The 10,934-nt window shown below is 34.3% G+C and overlaps 1 pseudogene; it reads right to left on the bottom strand.

Moving 5' to 3' along the window:
- Nucleotides 1–5,102: 5,102 nt before the first annotated feature.
- Nucleotides 5,103–9,185, bottom strand: LOC120139389 (annotated as a pseudogene).
- Between the last annotated feature and the right edge of the window lie 1,749 nt (nt 9,186–10,934).

Genomic DNA, 10,934 nt, shown 5'->3' with positions numbered 1-10,934 from the left:
AATAAATGATGAACTAGAGGAAGACCAAGTTCACCACTTTGAAGTCAAATGAAGATTGCATCAACATTCATGCATTCATAAGAATATCATTTACACAATAGACAATGCATTACATTGATACATCTGAGTGCATTCAAACATGAAGTTTTACAGATCTTCGGAAGAACAAGAAGATTCATGGTAAGAAATACCTTACAAGAAGAAGGTATTCAAAATCGCAAATACAGGAATCATACAAACATCTGAAGAAGTGATAGATGCAATCCACAAGTTTGAAAATTATCTTGAGATTAGGGCATGTTACCCAATCCATATGTTATTTTGAAACATAATGAGAAAACAATTTTCATAGTTTCTCATTTTATCTTTTCTAAAATGAAATTGTTGAAAAGTAAGAAAACGATTTTCTTAGTTTTTTTACTTAGTAAACTATTTCTCACATCTGTAAGTCCTTCAGTGCATGATGTTTCCAAAAAGCCTTCGGGAGCTTTTTGATGTTTTCAAAGCCTTCGGGTCATCTGTAAGTCCTTCAGTGCATGATGTTTCCAAAAAGCCTTCGGGAGCTTTTTGATGTTTTCAAAGCCTTCGGGTCATCTGTAAGTCCTTCAGTGCATGATGTTTCCAAAAAGCCTTCGGGAGCTTTTTGATGTTTTCAAAGCCTTCAGGTCATCTGTAAGTCCTTCAGTGCATGATGTTTCCAAAAAGCCTTCGGGAGCTTTTTGATGTTTTCAAAGCCTTCGGGTCATCTGTAAGTCCTTCAGTGCATGATGTTTCCAAAAAGCCTTCGGGAGCTTTTTGATGTTTTCAAATCCTCAGGGTCATCTGTAAGTCCTGCAGTGCATGATGTTTCCAAAAAGCCTTCGGGAGCTTTTTGATGTTTTTAAACCCTCGGGGTCATTCATAAGACCTCTGGGCAGAATGTTTTCAACATTTCCATATTACTTAAAATAAGCCGAATGAAAAATTATTGTCTTTTTCGTCTTTACTCTATTCTTGTTAACACAAGAATGAGCAAAGAGGGGCAACTGTAGACATTAATTTTTTCATAATAATAATTATAATTATTATTAATATAATATATTATTATTATTTATTATTAAATATATATATATTACAAATTACATCAGAAGCCCAAAAGACCCTCAGGCCCAATTTACAAACCCAAACAAAGAGGCCCGATCAGCCAACTGGCCCATCTAAACCCTAAACCCAATTTAGGGTTTGTATCATCTCTAGCCGCCCCATCATCACAGCCGTTGGATCTGAGAGATCCAACGGTCCACAGGAGGTCCAACACGATGCAGCTAGGGTTTCTAAACCCTAGTTTCTACGTGGCCACATCCCAACCGCCGTTCCAAAGTTCCAGTGAGTTCCAGCCGCCTTGCCGACGCTTCAGTGCCACGATGACTCCAACAGAAGACTCCAGAAGCTCTGCTGCAACGATAACAGCCGCCCACGTCGAGCTCTATGGTGAGTCACCACCATAGCTATGGTGACTCACCAAACTCGACCCTCTATTGTCCGGTCCGACGAGAGTCTCGGTGGTGGCTATAAAAGCCACCACACCTGCAAGAAAGACAGACAGAGAGCAACGGAGAACAAGATAGAAACAGACGAAGAGAGAACAAAAAAGGGAGAGATACGAACAACAACCAACAACCAGACCAAAACAGAAACGAAGAGAAGAAGAGGAACTTACCCTTGAAGCCTCGCTCATTGCCGGAAATCCCAAGCGTCACCGGAGTCTCATTTTTCGAAGGTAAAAAAATTAGATCTACAGGAATCTAAGGGTTTTTAGGGAAAACAAAGACCGGAATCGGTCTTAGAGCGTTTAGATCTATATTTTAGGTAAATTTAGGAATTTCCGACCACCGGAGGCGGTGGCCGGCGGCGGAACTTGCGGCGGATCATGGTTGCCGGCCGGTGGTCAGCTCTCTCTCCGGGGGAGAGTTTAGAGAGAGCAGAGAGAGTTTTCTCTCTCAGAGAAAGAAAGAAAAGAAAGAAATGAGGAAGATGGCACATAAGGGCCGGCCGATTGGGTATTTAAAACCTTCCCCAAACGACGTCGTTTTGGGGAGGGTATTTCTGTAATTTCATAAAGGGTAAACCCCGTCCGCGGTGCTCCAAATTTGTATACTTTCAATTTAGTCACTAAAAGCAATTTTTGATTCTTTTAATTATGTCATTCAATTTTATTTTATTCCATTTTAGTCATTATCAGTTTATATATATATTTAGGGTAAATAACTGATTTAGTACCTTATAATTTTATTAACATTCATTTTAACCCGATTAATTAAATAAGGCTAAATTACATTTTTAGCACTTAGAATTTTTATTTATTCGAGATAGAGCCTTTAAACTTTGATAAATTTATTTTAATCACTCATTAATTAATTAAGGGTTAATTACACTATTAGTAATTTTTTTATGATGATTCGAATTATGTTCATTAATTTAAATAATTTTACATTTATTATTATTTATTTTGGTCATTGTTTTAGTTATATTTTAACTTAATTTAATTTTTATTTTAATATATTTTAAATCATTACTTTAATTATTGTTTACTATATATAAATATATATATTATTTATTTATTTATTTAATAATGTTTATTTATTTTCAATATCAAAGAAAATGGCAGTCTTAATATAATGGATGTCCTATTCTGGTATTTTAAATAACTAAATATTATAAAAATTATAATTTAGTTTTATTACATTTTTAATATTTATTTTATTTTTTAATATCAAAGAAAAGAGCTGTCTTAAGTCACCTAGAAGCCATTTTCTGATATTTGTAATAAATAAATAAAATATTTATTTTTTATTTTTTAAGAAAATATTTTTAGTTATTTATTTTATTTTTTAATATCGAAGAAAAGAGCTGTCTTAAGATACTTAGAAGCCATTTTCTAATATTTCTAAATAAGTAAATATCTTATTTATGTATATTAATATATTTTCTTAAAATTATTTGAAATAGTAGAATTATGAATTAAATATATCTTTGAATTTTTAAATTAATAATAATAGAGACAATTTATAATTAAAAAGTACCAATTTTGGGCGTTGTAGGGGTGCTAATCCTTCCCTAACCGTAACCGACCACGAATCCCTTTTTATTATTAAAAAGAACGAATTTTTGGTTAAAACGCAGATCAGTCTATCTTTTAATTGATGTTTTCTTAAAAACTCTTTTAAAAGATATATTTTAGGTATTCGACCTACCTGACCCAAAAGGCCGATGGCGACTCCCAAATTATTTTCAAAACCATTTATTCACATCAATTTTCCCGCCGAGAATAAATATTTCGTGCCCGGACGAAAACCGGTTAGCACAACTTGAATAAAGTAAAAACTTTTGGGAAGGAACAAGGGGTAGTGGGAGACCGCGGAATCTCCGGGAAGAGCCGTTTTGTCCCTTTAGCTTCGTGCTACGTTGATAGTTAACAACTTCAACATTTATTATAAATAACATCTTGTTAAGAATTTAACAACCAAGAAATAAGCAAAATGAAATCAATACAAAATAAAAATGTGTGCAAGAGAAGACAATTTTATCATGATTTGATCTTGTCTACTAATATGGATGAGATTGACAATAATCTACTATAAATGTAGAGATCACGAAAAAAAACAAATTTAATATCTTAAAATTTGATATCTAGACCAAAATCTTAAGTATCCCAAACTATTCTCTACAAAACTTATCCATGAGACTACAAAAGTATTAGGTCTCTTCAAAATATTTCTCTCTTGCTTATTTCTTAAGTCTAAGACATACTTTCTATTTATATAGAGTACTTGATCACCAAAATTTTTTATTCAATATGAATTCTTTCCTAAACTAAATATTTATTTATTAATTAAATAAACTTAAATACAAAATAATCTTAAAAAATTAGAATATTGGTTAGCATAATTCTTTTTATTTTTTTCTTCCCTCTTTTTTTTTATCTATATCTAATACTATCGACTACTCTTACTTGTTACTTGATGACCATGCAATTCCTTAAAAAAATGGAGGGCTTACAACAAAAAACAAAACCCCTTGTGCAACTAAAAAAAATGATTTCATATCTAATTGACTTGTGAAAACATGATAATTTCCTTCATGAATTATTATAAATCAACTCTTTGGATTCACAGGTTACCTAATATTCCGTTTCTACACCCAAGCCAATAACAGAACCCCTATATTATATATTATATTTATTATATTCTAGGAATTTCAGTCGAACTATGGGTACTAGGAATCAAAATTTGGATATTTATAGACGAAGGTAATAAGAACTAAGACTCTTGTCTATACATTCTATCTTGCGATAAAAAAAACAGATCATTTAATTCGGACTTAATTTGACTGATCATTTGATATAATTGTTATGCTTAGTGTGCGATTCGTTGAATTTTTGAGGAACCTAAATCTAACTTAATTACAAATTATAATATGAAGAAAAATATAACACATCTATTTGTCACGTTCAGTTCGTTTTGCTCATTGTCAAAATAAGTTGAAAAAGAAAACTTAGGCAAGGTCAATTTTGATTCGGACTCAAAAACTAGGTTCTCTTAACGTAAATTTAAATCAAGTTTGCTCCAACAAATAACTCAAAATAATCTAAACTAGTATTACCCAACCTAAAAAATCTGAGCCGAAAACCCAAATTGAAAAATAAATGGACTTATCCAACACAACCAACCAATCCTTCCATTCGACAGATCTATATACTTAAATTAATTTGGTTTGGTGACAATTTCATTTTATTTTCTAAGACAACAGAAATAACCAAATCACATACAACACTTCAATCAAGTATTTAACGACAAGTGTATGGGATTTGCCTTGTGCACAGATAGTTTTATGATTTCCCGGACATGCCAGATGTATGTAAAAACAATAAAGCAAAAGGTCAATATAATTTGAATCGGTGATGATCAGATAAATAAGATTAAGAGAACGGAATGGAGCAGCAAACGTCAGTAGTCATCAAATCTAAGACGTGCACATTTGCAGTAACCTTAAGAATCAGTTCATCCATAAAGTGCAAAGAGCAGTTTAATTTTGGCACGAGTCCATCCAATCCAACCCTATGCATTGCAAGTTGCAAGTATAAACAAAAGGTAACTCCTAGGGTAACAATGCACCGGTGAACAATATTAGATAAAATGGCAAGCCAACACCGGAAACACCAGTACATCAAGGTGTGTGTGTGTTGTGATATATGTATCATAAAATAACTGGTACTAAATTAATTTCTGAGCTCCAAGATTATTCAGTGCATTGGAAGGCGAGGAGTGCGTGGCCGAACTGGGGTCTTTGATGGGCTAACCCTGATCATACACAAGAACTAATGTTACTTAGAAAATGGTAAATAAAAAGGAGAAATCTTTGGAGAGGTTATGGCAAAAGAATTAATTTCACCTTATGGGCAAGGATCCCAGAACCACACCACTACAGTTGAGAGCAGCAATTGCACTTTCAGCCTGCACATAAACAAGAGGATTACATGCTCTGAGATGACGAAAACGAAGATACATATCACTTGCATACTTTGAACTCATTTCAAAACTAGGATTTATTACATCTCTGAAAAGTTGATGTAGGTTTACCATCAAAAGTGGTAGACAATCAATAAATAATTCACTATATTGCTCGTCATCCACCTCTAAACCACTCTAAATTATTCCTTTCACAGTAACATACATCGATCAAAAGAATTCTTTAGCTAATCATCCATATTACAGTATTTAACAAACCAGTACAACATTAGTTACAAACAAAAGATTATGTTAGGGCTAAAAATTTTACAATAGTAATAATAAGAAACCCTGAACTATAATGCTTTACTACGATGAGTCCTTGTACTTTTTTATGCTTAAAATAATCCCTTATCCTTTTATTTGTATGTAACCAAGTAAGCCCTTATTTTGAAGTGGCAGTTTATTTATGCCAAGAGTTTATTTAGGTATAAATTATAGAGTTTAGGGTTTAAGTAAAAGTTCACAGGTTAAAAGCTTACTATGTAAAAACAAGCATAAGGGCAGTTTCTAGGCAATACATATCACATTAGAATAGAACAGTTAATCCTATTATTTGAGGTTACTTCGCTCAGCCTTAATATGTGCAAACTAAACCAAAGTTTTGAATGACCAATCTTTGCATCATCATTAATATAACCACCAAAGCAGAGGCGAGAGTAATTGATAAGCAAGTTCCCGTAAAAGAAAGAATGCAATCTATTAACATTTCAGCTGCATATGACACAATCTTGCCACAAGTTAACAGAAAGTAGCATATCATTATACTCTTCTAATGTCTTTATCAAGTGTTGTTATATGATAAGAGATTCATAATCAGTGTTGAAAATGTTTGAGAGGCCCCAGAAGACATTATCCAAACTGCATATGGGATTTGATGATGCACAGAGTTCACCATTATATAGTTGAAAAGGAACATGCATGATGGGCAACAATTTACCCAGCTACTTTCAATCACGGCATTGCAAAAAAAGGGAGCACACATGCTATCTTTACTCGCATGAAAGATTCTATATTAAAAGAGTCACAGCTACATAAGAATAATACGATACTATTTACACAGTTTCCCTAGTAAACAATAAAATCCGATACATGATTTGGAATGCATATCCAATCGATCTACTACAAACAAGCAAATTTGCATCTTCCAAAAATAGCTCAAGTAGATAAGTCTCGGCTTAACTTTCACACACTTGCTATACTTAAATGCCAAAAGGAAATGCAATGACGTAATTTAAAAAAAAGAAAACTTGTTACTCCTTTCCAGATTATTACAAAGTTGGATATTGTGCCTTCGAATTTGCCTACAACTGGTGGGAGCCTGTATTTGTTATAAATGGTGTTATCACAAATCTGTTAAATTGGGGTTCATGGGGTCTTATATGGAAAGACATGCCTCCTCTTATCCAATTGTTGCTCTCTGTATTGGTTTCCTTTGATTTTACACACACAACAGTATCATGTAGTTAACACAAACATCAGACCCACTGAATGGCCAAATTCTTTAAGATATAAATGGAAGTTCATGCAAAGAAAACAATGTTCAAACAATTGCATGAACGAAGAGGAAAACAATTACCATTACAAATTCAACAAAAGCAATGCGAGTTGAATGGTTATAGTCCCCTAACAACCTTAGGCGATAAACCTACATAAGACAAAATGTCATTCTAAATGCATCCCAAACAGGTTTTGATGAATAATAGAAGAAACAGCTCCAGATTTAATGCAATAACAAACCTCCCCACAGACTGTTTCAAAAAAGAGCCTAACATCATCTTGAGTAACCTGAAGGCATAAAATCGCATTGTAAATGAAAATGCTCCTTATTTGCAATCAGGATGATTTCTCATAATCAACATTCCAAAATTTTAAAAGCCTCTCACCTTCTTGTCAATGTTTGTACAGTAGATAGTTCTTGCACACATCTGGCGTTCATCTTCATTCTGAAATTGGAACAAATATTTAACCCGCTGAATAGGAGAAAAGAGTGGTAAATGCATAGCAGACTCCAACAATGCAACAATGAGCCTCACCCTAGGCAAAACGTTGGGTTAACTGGTGCAATAGCTGTTTTCGAGGGCAGCACTTTAACTGGGTAGAATCCAAGCATAGTCCCAGCCAGACTCAGAGCCGCTTGTGCACCTTCTGTAGAATTGTAAATGTCATGTTTAACAGTTAGATTAACAACCCCTTAAATCATGCTTTAAGTAATCATGGTGGAAAAGCACCTTCGTCAGTGAACTCAACAAAGGCAAACGAAGTACAGAATTAGGATCACCGCATATGCGGCAGTCAACCACCTTCATAAAAAAAAAGATCATTTAGATACATTGTTTTGATGAAAACTTTTAAGACAACCAAGGAAAACAATCACCTGTCCACAGTTCACAAATAACCAGCAAGTTGCTCTTCAGTGACCTACATCCCAACAAGCAAAAAAGTGAATCTAAATCTCAAAGACGAGAAAGTATACATTGCAGAATCAGTTGCAGCATCATAACATAGCTAAAATGCTGCATATATAAATATATATACCTGTTGGTCAATATCAGACACATAAACAGTCCTACGGATAATCTCTTCCCTTTGGGCCATACTTGTCCTGGTGTTCAGTCTTTGTTTACCTTGACTGAAATTTTTCTTCTGAGAAACACAAGATTAATGAAAGAAGCATAAATTAGCAAAGATTGAAAAACATAAAACTTTCCTTATGTAAAATGCACTATCATCTAGTCACCAAACAAACAAATCATTTTTCTTCTCTTCTAACTTTTACCACCAATATGACAAATAATTTTCATCTACTAGTAACAAGGCAATCAATTAAAAAAAAAGAGAGGGTTTTGATGGCATACCCGCCTACCAGCAGCATTTCCATTCCTTGGTATGCTATTGTTTTGCAGAACGTAGTTGTTAGTGAAAAGCTCTCCATTAATTCCATGGTTGGCAACTGAATGAGGCACGAACTCCTCAGCCATGGGGTTAAGTTTAGAGAAGAGTTCTTGCAACTCTCTCATGTCCCTCTTGAAGCTATCCCTAGCTTCATCCCCGCCACCACCATTGTTCCCCTGCAAATCCCCACCGTTGGATCGAGCATAAGGATCACCGATCTTATTGTACAACCCTTGATCGCTCTGGTGTAAGGTCGGATCGATTTTTGACCGCACGTGGTTTTGATTTGACTGATCCTGATCGTTCGTTGCTGCTGCCGCAGCTGCCGTATCTTGATTCTGAACCTTCTCAACTACCGCCATAGCCTGACAAGTCTTCCTAAAAAGCTCCTTTTTTTTATAACTGATCAACAAATAGACCTGAAATTTATAAACCCAGACATCAAACAATAGGAAAAAAATCTAGTTTTAAATGTTGGGAATATAAAAAGAAACACAATAGAATCGTTTAGGAAACAAGGCAAAGCTACAACAATCTCCAATAATATCGATCAAAATTACAAACCCACCTCGAGATCACTACGGAAAAAAAATGAAAATAAATAACAGCATAAAACAAAGTAAAATCGTTAGAGAAAGGAAAGGCGTTTCATTTCTTACAGTGTAAGTCGTCTTTCCTTCTTTTCCTTTTTTTCCCCTTTTATTATCTATATCGCCATTTCACAGTGATTATTTATTAAATACTGCCAAAAATAATAAAAATAACTTCAGAAAAAGTTTTGGGTTGTTTGTTAGTTGAAATGTAAAAACTTTAAAAAAAAAATAAAAACCCTTTTTTATTTTCCTTCAAACAAGTCGATGAGTGAATGATGTCATGATATCAGGTGCATGTATCATACATTGATGCCTTGGCACATCCATCATGCGCTGCATTATAACGTGTCACGTTAAATGCTCAATTACCTTGTAGTAATTTATCCTTGATTTTGAGACAACTATGCAATAAGAATATTAATTTAATGGGTACATTGGACCTGCAAATTGGATTTAAGCCTTTAATTGGATAACACTCTTAGCCTATCCTTGATTTACACGTGGTAAGTTCCTTTCATTACATGCCTTTATATATTAGAATTTTTTAAATTAAAAATGAAGAAATTAAAAAACTAGACTAGCTAACACTATGGATGACAAACGGACATGTGCAGATACCGCTTCCGTCACCTCATATCCACTTATATTCATCACCTACCCACCACCCACGACAGGTAAAATTTTTAAATCTACACCCGCTTACGCGAGTACATTCTTAAATCCAACCTCACACTCATTATCCAACTGGATACTCACAGTCCATCTTGTACATGCATGTACCCGTACCTGGCAGTAAACTCACAGATTACATAAGTAATAAAACATAAAACAAACACTTCCATTAAGAAGCATAATAAAATAGAGCAATGATTAACCGAGTTAAGGATTAACATAGATTTAAAATAAGCCAAGGTCTTAATACGTAAGGCACCATAATAAAAAGTATAATTAAAGTCTAGAAACATAAATGACAAACAAAATATTTTTATTCTTTATTGAATACTGAAAATAGAGATATTATTGATTGCTAATCACTCATGTACAACATGCTTATATATAGCGTGAGTGTTCAAGTAATTAGCTCTAACAGAAGATGTTAAGCCTAACAAATTCATAATCGTTTCATAAAAACATAACATATCATTAACCAGCTTAGCACCAGCTGACTTCTACACAACACAAGCTTCATATGCAATACGCCACATCCTCTAATATTCTCTCTACTTCTTCTCTTCTGTTGATTAACATTGTTGCACACACATTTTGGTTATGAACTCTTCGAACGCAGCCTTAGACAAAGGCTTTGTGAACCCATCAGCAACCTGATGCATGGCAGGAACATAGTTAACACATAGTTGGCCAGCTGTCACCTTCTCTCGAACAAAATGTATACCAAGCTCAACATGCTTTGATTGAGCATGGTACACCGGATTAGCACTCATGGTTACTGTGCTTGTGTTATCACACCAGATAATGGACGTACAGCTTTGCTTAACACCAAGATCATCCAACAGAGCAGTGAGCCATGTGACATCTGCAACACTCTTGTATTCAGCTTCCATAGTGGATCGAGAGATTATTTTTTTGTTTCTTAGATGACCATGTAATTAAGCACGGCCCTAAAAACACTCCATACCCCGAAATAGACAGGTGATCATCAACATTGGAGCCCCAATTTGCATCAGCAAAAGCAACCACGTCTAAACTCGCAACATAAGAAGGAGAAAACACCAAAACAAAATCTAAGGTAGCAACCAAGAATCTAAGTATACGTTTAACTGCTGTAAAATGCACATCTCTAGGAGAGTTCATAAATTGAGAGACTTGGCCAACGCTGAAAAAGATGTCAGGTCTCGTATGACAAACATATAGAAGAGAGCCAACAATATTGCGATACTCA

This window comes from Hibiscus syriacus, unplaced genomic scaffold (assembly GCF_006381635.1).
Source record: "Hibiscus syriacus cultivar Baekdansim isolate YM2019G1 unplaced genomic scaffold, ASM638163v2 tig00110745_pilon, whole genome shotgun sequence".
NCBI lineage: Eukaryota > Viridiplantae > Streptophyta > Magnoliopsida > Malvales > Malvaceae > Hibiscus > Hibiscus syriacus.
The sequence above is the reverse complement of the archived record's forward strand: the minus strand, read 5'-3'. Positions and strand labels throughout refer to the sequence as shown.